This window comes from Monodon monoceros, unplaced genomic scaffold, assembly GCF_005190385.1.
Source record: "Monodon monoceros isolate NGI ecotype Baffin Bay Population unplaced genomic scaffold, NGI_Narwhal_1 Super_Scaffold_1, whole genome shotgun sequence".
In the NCBI taxonomy this organism is placed as follows: Eukaryota; Metazoa; Chordata; class Mammalia; order Artiodactyla; family Monodontidae; genus Monodon; species Monodon monoceros.
In genome coordinates, this window is record NW_021703765.1 from 17,461,926 (window position 1) to 17,475,255 (window position 13,330).

Below are 13,330 nucleotides of genomic sequence, written 5' to 3' on the forward strand. Positions count from 1 at the left end.
GTGGAATAAGTTAAGTTTATCAGCTCAAATGGCTAAGGCTTTTTGCTACTTGCAGAAAAGACTTTTTTTATTTTTGGCCGTTCTGCGCAGCTTATGGGATCTTAGTTCCCTGACAAGGGATTGAACCTGCACCCTCAGCAGTGAAAGCGCAGAGTTCCAACCACTGGACCACCAGGGAATTCCCAGAAAAGACTTTTAAGATTTGCATTCATCCTTGGCAAAACCTTAAGGAGGCTTTGAATTAGATTTTGGGTGAGGGAGCCTTTCCAGCAGTTTGAATTTTATTTTTTAATCTTTTTAATTTTTTTTTGGCTGCGTTGGGTCTTCATTGCTGTGCTCTGGCTTTCTCTAGTTGTGGCAACTCTTTGTTGCGGAGCACGGGCTCTAGGTTGTGCGGCTTCAGTAGTTGTGGCTCGCAGGCTCTAGAGCGCAGGCTCAGTAGTTATGGCGCACGGGCTTAGTTGCTCCGCGGCATGTGGGATCTTCCAGACCAGGGATTGAACCCATGTCCCCTGCATTGGCAGGCAGATTCTTAACCACTGTGCCACCAGGGAAGTCCCATCTATCAACTCTTATACCTTTAACCTTAGTCTCCATTAGGACTCCATGACTCCTTGGTCTTACAAGGAGTCTCAGAAATTTTCCTTTTTTAACCCCCAGCCATTTTATCTATTTTTGTATAAAAGGGTTTTGGGGTCTGCAGTGAGGGGTCAAGCTAAGGGAACCAGGCCTTTTGTCTATCTTTAACTTGATTAATTGGCTTAACTGTTGCCCCCAAGCAATTTCTGGTTGGTTATCTCAGTGTAATTTTTTTCTGGGGTGTTAGTGGAGGTTGGCAATCTGTCACCCCTCTTTTTTCTGTTTTCAAAGCTTTGTTCCCTATGTCAGGTTTGGATAAAATTACTATTGAAAGCTGTGTAATGGGTCATTGTGCTGTTTGTGAGCTTAATGCCTCTAGGTGTGAACCTAGAATTGTTTCAGCTCTTTTACATGTCTTGGTTTCTCTCTCCTGTAGTATAAAACTGCCATGGGTGCTCAGAGCACTGGATGGCCAGACCTATGTGTGCATCCCCAGACAAGCAAGTTTCTTTAAATTAATAAATGGGTTTCACTATGGGACAGCTGCACTATATGAAGACTTGCTTCTACCACTCCCGCAAGTTTCCCAGTTGCCTGAGAAAGATGTAAACTGGCCAGGGGGAGTTCTGTCCCTTATCTTCAGAACTGAAAGCTCTCATATGGTATCTTCACTTTTATTCCAACAAATTCTGTTAAAGTAACCAATTCAAGGAAAAGAACAGACCAGTCTCCTACCTAATCACCCAATCCAAACCTCCCCAGTGTCTTTCAACTGAGCAATCCCCTCAGTGTCTTTCAACTGAGCAAAATCTTCCCAGTGTCTTTCAACTTAGAATTCAAGGTACCTCCTTCCTGAACTACCTTAAGTTCAGGGAAACTCTACTAGCTCATAATGTGGAGTTTATACACCACAGAAGAAAAATCAGGATCATCAACCAAGACAGGAAATCCAAGACCAGGAGAAACTCACTGAATCATGTGGACTCACCTAGGAGGTGAACAGGCACAAGGGGCCCTTGCTGGTAGCAAGGCTTCAGACCCTTGTAGAGTTTAGGCAAAGGAGAGAAGTCAGCTCTAGGACCCTTTGTGGTCACCAAAACTGTCAACTGGAAGAAAAAAGCACAACGTAAAGGTTGTGAGTTAAGTTTTATTCATGGACAGGACTGAGGACTGTAGTCCAGGAAACAACCTCTGTGTAACTCTGAGGGGACTGCTCCAAAGAAGTAGGGAAGAAGTGCATATATGTATGTGTGTGTATATATATATGTGTATATATATATATATGTATATATATACATATCTATATATAAATTTTTTGGCTGGGAATACATGTAGTTAAACATACATCTTGGTAAAAAGATTACTGCTAAAAAAAAAAAAAAGATTACTGCTAAACACACACACACATGCACACACAGGCACACACACCCCCGATAATCTCAAGTTAATGATTTTAGTGCTTTTCTAAGTATGGGAAGATGCAAAAGTCTGGGTGTCAGTGAAATTCTTCCTTAGGTATGCATGTTAATTACCTAGGGGCCCGTATATCCAAAACGGCATACTTTATCCTATTTTTCTCCATTCTGAATTCCCCTCAATGTGCACTGCTTGTGGGCAGCTACAGTGGGTTGCAACTTAACCCTTTGTATAACTGGATGATGAGAGAGACTCTTTGTTCTTTTTGTTTACTGCTACTAATGGCAAACTTCCCCCTCCCCTTCTCCTCATCTTAGACATCCTCCTTCCAGCAACACATTACAGACCCATCAGTGTCCTAGATGGCATACCTCCCTTTCCTTCACTAGGCCATTTAGCATCCTCTAGGTCTCAGGTGTTGTTTCTTATATGCTGTTGCTGTCAATTTGTAGAGACCAGCTCTGCTGTCACCATAATGAGAAAAACTAAATCATAATGTTGACCAAGGGAGTTTTGTCAATGGAACACTTGAAAATCAATAATTCTGAAATTGTCTTATACTGAAAATTGGAATTCTGTGATTTTCTTCTACTTTTGACTAACTGCCTGGCAATCACATCAGGGAAGAGAGAAATGCTGTTAACTAGAAGAAGTTAATTCCTCTGCCAGCTGGGCCCCGTATACTTACTCTATCTGTTGTGACGATGAATTCATTTAAGCCATTTAATTCATAATCCCCTTTACACTTTATAAGGACTTTTTGGAAATACAGGAAGCACAGAGTGCTTACCAAAGGATAATCTTAGGCTACATTAAAGCCTGTTTGGTTTATAAAGTAAATCTATCAGTTCTCTTTCCTAGATAAAGTTGACTCTTTTATTCAAAAAATATTAATTGAACACATTATGTTTCAAATACCTTCCTAGGAATACAAAGGTTAATTGGAACATTAATGAGAAGCTTTCAGACTATTAACACTCTGGCCCCTCTCCACCAAGTTTGCAAAATTTATTGCCAAAGTCTATATATGTGTGTATCTCCTAAGCCACAGGACTAAAATAAATTTTCAAATATTAATGAGTTCAGAAAAATTCACACATCTTTATACACACATATATATGTTTTACACATTTAATCTTCCTGTAAATTAAGATTTTTGCCTTCAGCATGCTAATCGTTTCAATATTATACTCTAACCTAACCATAACCCTGGAGGAATTACACAAAATCATAAAACATTTAAATAATCAAAAAATTTGATTCAACATAATATTTATTGAACCCTAACTGAAAAGCAAGATGAGAAAGCAAGAATTTGGCAGGTTTAATTTCTACAGAGGAAGGCAGGCTCTGCTTCCCATAAAATAGGGAATTCCCTAAACATCAGAAAGTGTTCGGATGCTGGGCAGCTAAAGTGAATGACACATGTCCACCAAGATTTCAATATATGGCTGTAATATAGTGCTGCCAATACACAACATAAGAAGTAGCAGAGAGGGACTTCCCTGGTGGTCCAGTGGTTAAGAATCCACCTTCCAGTGCAGGGGATGCGAGTTCAATCCCTGGTCAGGGAACTAAGATCCCACATGCCACAGGGCAACTAAGCCCACACACCGCAATGAAGAATCCCAAGTGCCGCAGCTAAGACCCGATGCAGCCAAAAATAAATAAACTAATTAATTAATTTTTTAAAAAGGGAGACCAGTAGCAAAAGAGTATGTATTTTTTAAAAAAAAAAGAAGAAGAAGAAATAGTGGAGGAAGAGGTAAATTGCTTCTAGGTTGGGGTGAGGAGGGATAATCACATTTGATTTTATGGAAGTCTAGAAAAATGGGTAGGATTTAGAATAGGAAAACTGAGAAAGGAAAACACCTTTGTTGCTAGTATTGAAATGTAAAACGTGAGTATATACAATAAAGAGAAAGTTAAATTTAGGGGAAGTACAGAGGACGTAATAGATGTACACAACGAGAAAATGTGATATTAGGACTCAGCTATTTCTGCCCCATGAAGGACTCCTTCAACAGGCAGTCTTTGCCCTGGAGCTCTCTCTTAGATTGATATAGTCTTTATCAGAGTGGGCCTAGACCCAGTAATAAAAAATAACCTGGAAAGAAATAGAATAAGTTCAGATGACAAGAAGCCTTCATTGCCCTTATAAGCTTTCTGGACTTTATTCTAAAGGCAATGAAAAGCCATTGAAAAATTTTGACCAATACATAGAGTGGGACTTTTCCTAAATATATTGTATTTGTTTTTATTGTTGTATAAAAAACTACCATATATTTAGTGGCTTAAAATGACATACATTTATTACCTCACAGTTTCGCAGGGAAAGGAGTTCAGGCCCAGCTGAACTGGGTCCTCTGCTCAGGATCTCACAAGGCTATTATTGAGGTGTCAGGCAGACTGCATTCTCATCTGAAGGCTTGACTAGGGAAGAATCTGATTCCAAGCTCATTCAGGCTCATTCATTTCCTTGCGGCTATATGGCTAAGGGTTCTGGCCCTCAGGTCCTCCAGACTACCCACAGTTCCCTGACACCCAGACCTTCTCACAACATGTCAGCCTACTTCTTCAAAGTCAGCAAAGAGAATCTCTCTACTGAGCACAAGAAAGATGGAGTCATATAGCTATAGATACAGATGATATAGATAAAGCTGTAGATAGTAACCTAATCAAGGGAGTTTCAGCCCATCACCTTCGCCATATTGTATGGGTTAGAAGCAAGTCACAGGTTTCACCTGCACTCAAAGAGAGAGGATTATACAGACTGTGATTCATTGGCAGTCACCTTAGGGTGTTTCAGTCACAAATATTAATCTAGCAGCAAGGCGTCATGTGAATTAGCAGGGAAAGAGAGACACTGAAACAAGTAAGTTGTCATTGTTGTTGATGTTTTAACCAAAAATGTATAGTTAGCACCAGAACAGAATCATAAATGGAACCCATGGGATAAGGGTCAGGAATTTCAACATGCTACATTTTAATGCTTACAGGTATTAAAAAAACAAAAAAACAAAAAACTCCCAAGTCTCATCCTGTCTTTAGAATTTAGTAGCTATTACCGTACAGCACACCAGTACTTCCTGGACTTCCTAAGTTCCAAGTTAAGTTCTCCAAGAAGCAAAATGATTTGTTCCTCCATTTAAAAATTTTCAAAAAAAGGAGATTATCATGCTGCCCAGTGGTCTAACAGTATCCTCATTATTCCTAGCATTTTCAAATTGTTTTATGTGTGCCGGGTTTTTTTCCCTCATCTAGATTGTAAATCTGTGGTTTGGTGTTCCCCTCAGTGCCTAATACTTTGCTAATTCTATCCTTTCTTTAATGGATCCATCGCCCTAAAAGTCAAGTCACGTTTGGAGGCTTCACGTTAGCACTGAGAGTGCTCACTAGCCACCATGTTGCAGCTGAGTAGTATAAGTGTTCTTTTGCATGGGAGGGAGATGCAAGAGGGAGAAGTTATGGCGGTATATGTATATGTATAGATGATTCACTTTGTTATAAAGCAGAAACTAACACACCAGTGTAAAGCAATTATACTCCAATAAAGATGTTAAAAAAAAAAACCCTTTAAGAGTTTCCCTTTGCACTTTCTCACATGACATGAAAGTCAACTGGGGAGACTTCTCTTTTTTCCCATCTCATGACTTCCACTGAATCTAACCACTTCTTTCCAAGAAACAGGATGTCTTTTACCAGAAACATCTCTATGTGCTCCAGATTCGTACCTTGTAGGTAGGAGTGAAGAAGATGAGATTGGGGTTGCTCATGCTCCTCTTAAGCGAGAGTTTGGGGGCCCCTTACCAAGATCTGCAAGGGGAAACTAGGATCTAAGGGAGAAGGTGGTGAGTGCCACTTGGAGTCCTGTCACCAGCTGCAGCAACAGGGGCTGTGGTTTGTCCTACTAGCCTCCTTCTTCTGTTTCCTATCAGGATGAGAGGACCATCAGAGCCCAGGAAGGGTTGCTCCCCAAACCTGTGTGACGAAGAGGGTCCATGTGCTACAAATAGACTGTGGAAGACACAGAGAGGCATTGCCAGATTCCCTTTGCAGAAAAATCCACTTCCTACCTCCATGGAGAGTGGTTTGCTCACTGCTTCTGCTATTAGCTTCTTCTGGGTCGCCTCAGCCTTCCAGCTAAGGTCACCTGTTCCTGGGGCAGCCCCTAGTGAATGCCTGAGCCAGCTGAAGTTAGTCAAGAGCATACTCTTCTTGGGGAATCCCCCAGTCAATGACTAGCAAGAAGGGGTACCTTTCTTCTCACAGCACCACCTTCTTCTCCCCCTTCCACCTCCTCCTCCTTCTTCTTCTACAACTTTTCTGTCCATTTGAATATTTTCAAATACAAAGTTGGAAAAAAGAAGTACAGATTAAACAAAGTTTTAATGAGAAACAAGAGACACACATCAACCAATGCAATGTATATACCTTATTTTGATATTGAGTCACATAAGTTATAAAGTCAATTAGGAGAAAAATAGGAAATTTTAACATCAAGTGGGTATTTGATGATAGCAAGGAAGCATCATTAACATTTTAGGTGTGACAATGGTGTTTTGGTTATGATTTTTAAAGGAATCCTTATCTTCCAGACGTGCAAGTTGAAATATTTACAGATAAAATTATATGATGCCTGGCATTTGGCCCTCCAACTTTCCTTCTGATTCTAGTATTCTGAATTTTGGTGGGAAATATTGTTTTTAACACTGTGTAAATAACCACTTCCTTACCGTATGGAAGCCACTGACATACATTTTCTTTTTATCGAATGTCTTCGGTGTTTGGTCCTCAGATGTACTCAGAGCATGCAGGTATTGCTATTCAAGAATGGACAGACTGATGACGATGCATATGCTGGTGTGTGTGTGTGTGTGTCTGTGTGTGTGTGTGTGTGTGTTTGCTCAAGGACATGCCTGAAGAAGAGTTTTGAATACAGTGAGAGCCTCTATTAAGAGTTTTATCATTTCTTCTCTTTCTGAATATTCTAGCCAGACAATATCTACTACACTACCACAGGAAAAAAAACTTTCTTTACAAGTGATTAAGTGAAAACATAGCTATACGTAGTTATGTTTAGTTTTTCAATTCCAAAGATTTAATTCCAACCCTCAACATACTCTTCTAAAAAATTAAAATACGAAACGTCAGAGGCTGAGATGATGAAAATATTTGTCTAAGTAGCTGGCTTTCTTAATAGAAACTCTAGAGAGTTTAATGATTTCTGAACCCCAGATATAAATTTCAGAAGATGAAATTATTTTGCATTTCTGGGAAACACCCAAAGCGGACTCAGAATTGTCAGGAAGTTTCTTCAGTATGTTCAAGGAGGAGGAGATTTATGAGAATGATAGATCACTTTACGACTTCCTAGGAAACTCTCTCCTCCAAGACATTGCCTACTTTCCAAAACTAAAGAATGCAGTGTTAGTGGGACAAGTGGTCTATCTGGTAAATAGGAGGATTTGATAGCTAACGGAAATCACACCCCTTTGAAAAGATATTGTGCCACCTAGGACAACGATGGGAAATGGTATTCAATTTTCAACATCAATACATAACGGCTAGAAAGTGTTTACACATTATGAAACAATATATCCTTTCTATTTAATATTTATATTACATAAATTACACACTTTTGTCCTCAAAACTTTAAGAATAAAGCAAAGCTTCTCACTTGAAATTATTTTTCTGAAAATAAATTACCCAGTTGACAAACTTAGTTAAACTGGAATAATATAAAATTTTGTAAGTTCTCTACTTCAGGTATAAGGTAACAATAAGCTCTTAAGCAGCAGTTATTTGTATGGAGAATGTTGAGATAGGTGTAATTTTGATAAGTTAATGAGGATTTTATATGGTTTATGCGATAAATCTGTATCCCTGTACTTGTGCAGATACAAATTTAGTTATTTAAAAGAGGTATATCTCAGAGGAATTTATGGGGACTTTCTTTCTTGTAGAATAAAAGTTCTTTCTTCATTAAATTCTTACTCTTGTTTTTCAAAAACTTGAAAACTGGCTTTCCTTTTCCTTTTTACATTTTGGGGTTTTGTTTTTTTTGTCCACACCACGCGGCTTTTTACCTTCCCCGCCCAGGGCGCGAGGCTTATAAGCCACCAGGGAACTCCATTCTTTTTCCTTTTTACAAAAGGACTAAATTTATAAATTCAAAGAAAACTAAGATCAGAGATTGTATAGTTATTGCATGATGCCTGCCCAACAAACACTCAGATATATATGAAACTGGAAAACTGTACCTCTTTTCTACCACGAGAACACTTTGAAATGATTAGAATCAAATTGAAGAAGTTTACCTCAAAAACGGTGGATGGTGGATCAAAGAACTAAATGTAAGTGCTAAAACTATAAAATTCTTAATGAGAACATAATGGACCTTTATGACAAGGGATTTGCAAAAATTTCTTGGATATGTCACCAAAAGCACAGATAACAAAAGAAAAAATAGGCAAATTAAAGTTCATCAAAATTAAAAACTTTTGTGCATCAAAGAACACTATCAGGAAAGTGAAAAGACAAACCATAAAATGGGAGAAAACATTTGCAAATCATATACCTGATAAGGAATTAATAGCCAGTGTATATATATCCTACAATTCCCCCCAAAAATCAATTTGAAAATGGGCAAAGTACCTGCATAGGCATTTCTCCAAAGAAAATATACAAATGACCACTAAGCACATGAAAAGATGCTCAATGGATTCAGTCTTTAGGGAAATGCACATCAAAACTACAATGAGTTACCACTTCACAGCCATTAGGATGGCTATTACCCACCCACCCCCCCAAAAAAAAACCAAAGGAAAATGACAAGTGCTGGCTAGGATGTGGAGAAATTGGAACCTTCATGCCTTGCAGGTGGGAATGTAAAATGGTGCCACTGCTGTAGAAAAGTTTGGCAGTTCCTTAAAAAGTTAGACATAGAATTACCATAAGAGCCAACAATTCTACTCCCAAGTACACACCCAAAAGAGCAGTATCATAAGAAAGGAAATCAGTGTATTCAGGGACTCTTAGTACTTGATCAGTGAAGGGAAATCCCAGGATGACAGTCATGTAACTGATATATAAGGCAATCAATCTAGATTAAACTTGAGGATAAAAGGCCCCAAGAAAAAGATATCCAATAAAAAATGAGACAAAATACACTGGATCCTTGAACAACACAGTTCTGAACTGCTAGGGGTCACTTGCATGCAGATTTCTTTCACTAACTATGTACTATAGGGGCTTCCGTGGTGGCTCGGTGGTTAAGAATCCTCCTGCTAATGCAGGGGGTACGGGTTCGAGCCCTGGCCTGGGAAGACTCCACATGCCGTGAAGCAACTAAGCCCGTGCGCCACAACTACTGAGCCTGCGCTCTACAGCCTGCGAGCCACAGCTACTGAGTCCACGTGCCACAACTACTGAAGCCCGTGCATCTAGAGTCCATGCTCTGCAACAAGAGAAGCCACCACAATGAGAAGCCCGCGCACCTCAACAGAGAGTAGCTCCGGCTCGCTGCAACTAGAGAAAGCCCACGCACAGCAATGAAGACCCAACACAGCCAAAAAATAAATAAAAATAAAACATTAAAAAATTTAGTTTAAAACATATGTACTATTGTTAGCTGAATCCGCAGATTGAGAACTATGCATATGGAGGGCTGACTGTAAAGTTATACTTGGATTTTCCATTGCAGGAACGGTTGGCGCCCCTTAACCCTGTACTGTTCAAAGTTCGACTGTAGAATGTTCAGTATAATGGAAAGTTAGAAAAAAATAAATACTATGATAAAGGTAAATAGTGTAAGGAAAGAAGGCAGTTAGAAATACCAGGGGAAACAAAATGTTGTAGTAATATAAAGTTTCAAACATCACCGATACACACACACACACGCACACGCACACTTAGTAACAGGTACAGTCAAACAAAACATAATTGTAGGCTGGATCAGCTCTGTCTGCAGAATTTCTCATAGCTGCCTTGAGGGAAGGGAATTACAGGTGCAAACAAAATACCTTGAATAAACATGAAGTAACAGAGGTTTCCCCTGCACTAAAAATAGATTCCCTTCTAGAAAGGTTAAAGAAAAAGAAAGAGCCTGAAGACTTTGTTCCTTGTAGTGGAGGGGAGAAGTAAAAACCCAGAGACAAATGGCAAACACTAACCCTAGCCCTGGCCATAGTCCCAGTCCTAAACCTAACCCTAACCCTAACCCTCTAACCCTAACTCTAACCCTAACCCTAAACCCTAACCCCTAACCCCTAACCCTAACCACTAACCCCTAACACTAACCGTAACCGTAACCCTAACTCTAACGCTAGCCCTAGCCCTAACCCTAACCCTAAACTAACCCTAAACCTAAGCCTAACCCCTAACACTAACACTAACCCGTACCCTAACATGTACCCTAAACCTAAACTGCTGTAGTACCCTATCCTGTACCCTAAACCATACCCGTTCCCTAACCCTAAACTTAACCCTAAACCTAACCCTAACCCTTACCCTAAGCATTACCCTAACGTGTACCCTAACCCTTACCCTAAGCCTTAACCTAACCCGTACCCTAATCCTACAGTGTACAGTAACACTAACCCCTACCCTAACACGTATCCTAACCCTAACCCATTCTTGTACCCTAACCTGTAGCTTAAACCGTACCGGTTCCCTAACCCTGACACTAACCCTAACACTTATGCTAAGACTTACCCTAACCCGTACCCTAAACCTAACGCTTACACTAACACTGACCCGTACCCTAACACATACACTAACACTAACCCGTTCTCAAACCGTAACCTGTACCCTAAACCGTACCTGTTACCTAAACCTAACGCTAACCCTAAACTTTAGCCTAAGCCTGACCCTAACCTGTACCCTAATCCTAACCCATACACTAACACTAACCCGTACCCTAACACGTACACTAACCCTAACCGGTTGTTGTACCCTAACTTGTACCCTAACTGTACCCGTTCCCTAAACCTAACCTTAACCCTAACCCTAACCCTTAACCTAAGCCTTAACCTAACCCGTACCCTAATCATAACCCGTACATTAACACTAACCCATACCCTAACACGTACCCTAACCCTAACCCGTTTTCGTACTCTAAACTGTACCCTAAACCGTACCCGTTCCCTTACCCTAACCCTAACCGTAACCCTAAACCTTACACTAAGGCTTACCCTAACCTGTACCCTAATGCTAAACAGTATACTAAAACTAACCCGTACACTAACACGTACCCTAACCCTAAACCGTTGTAGTACCCTAACCTGTACCATAAACCACACCCATTCACTAACACTAACCCTAACACTAAACCAAACACTTACCCTAAGCCTTACCCTAATCACTAACCTAATCCTAACCCGTACACCAACACTAACACGTACCGTAACACGTACACTAACACTAACCCATTGTCGTACCTGAAACTGTACCCTAAACCGTACCCGTTTCCTAACCCTGACCCTAACCCTAACACTTACACTAACCCTTACCCTAACCTGTACCCTAATCCTAACCCATACACTAACACTAACCCGTATCCTAACACTTACAATAAACATAAACCGTTGTCGTAAAATAACCTGTACGCTAAACCGTACCCGTTCCCTAACCCCAAACCTATACCTAACCCGAACCCTTACCCTCACCCGTAACCTAAACTTACACCATTCACTAACACTAACCCCTAACCTAACACGTACCCTAACCTTAACCCGTTTTCGTACCCTAAACTGTACTCTAAACCGTACCCGTTCCCTAACCCTGACCCTAAACCTAACGCTTACCCTAAGCCTTACACTAACCCATACCCTAATCCTAACCATACACTAACACTTATCCGAACCGTAACACGTACCCTAACCATAACCCGTTGTCGTAACCTAAACGGTACCCTAAAGCGTACCCATTCCTAAACCTAACCCTAACCCTTACCCTAAGTCTTACCCTAAGCCCTACCCTAATCCTAACCCGTATACTAACACTAAACCGTACCCTAAAATGTATCCAAAACCTAACCCATTATCGTCCACTAACATTTATCCTAAACTGTACCTGATGCCTAACCCTAACCCTAACCCTAACCCTAAGACTAACCGTAACCCTTACTCTAAGCCTTACACTAACCCATACCATAAACCTAACCAGTACATTAACAATAAACTGTACCCTAACACGTACCGTAACACTAACCCGTTGTTGTACTATAAACTGTACCCGAAACCGTACCGCTTCCATAACCCTAAACCTAACCCTAACCATAACCCTAACCCTTATCCTAAGCCTTATCTTAACCCGTACCCTAATCCTAACCCGTACGTTAACACTAACCCGTACCCTAACACGTACACTAACCCTAAACCGTTATCATACCCTAACCTGTACCCTAAACCGTACCTGTACCCTAACCCTAAACCTAACCATAATCCTAAACCTAACCCTAACCCTAACATGTAGGCTAAGCCTAAACCGTTGTCGTACACTAACCTGTATCCTAAACCGTACCCATTCCCTAACCCTAACCCTAACCATAACCATAAACCTAACCCTGAACCGAAGCATTACCCTAACCCGTAACCTAAACCTAACCTGTACACTAACACTAACCAGTACCCCAACACGTACACTAACCCTAAACAGTTGTCGTACACTAACCTGTACCCTAAACCATACCCGATCCCTAACCCTAACCCTAACCCTAACCCTAACCCTTACCCGAAGCCTTACACTAACCCATACCATAATCCTAACCGGACACTACACTAACCCATACCCTAACACGTACGTTAACCCTAAGCCGATGTCGTACCATAACCTGTACCCTAAACCGTACACGTTCCCGTTCCCCTTCCCGTTCCCTAACCCTAACCCTAACTCTTACCCAAAGCCTTACCCTAACCCGTACCCTAATCCTAAAACGTACACTAACACTAACCCATACCCTAACACATACGCTAACCCTAAACCGTTGTCAAACCCTAACCTGTACCCTAAACCGTACCCGTTCCCTAACCCTAACGCTAAACCTAACTCTAACCCTAACCCATACATGAAGCCTTAACTTAACCCGTACCCTAATCCTAACCAGTACACTAACACTAACCCGTCCCCTAACATGTACGCTAACCCTAAACTGTTGTCGTATGCTAACCTGTACCCTAAACTGTACCTGTTACCTAACCCTAACCCTATCCCTAAGCCTTACCCGAAGCCTTACCCTAACCCGTCCCCTAATCCTAACCCGTACATTAACACTAACCTGTACCCTAACACGTATGCTAACACTAAACCCTTGTCGTACCCTAACCTGTACCCT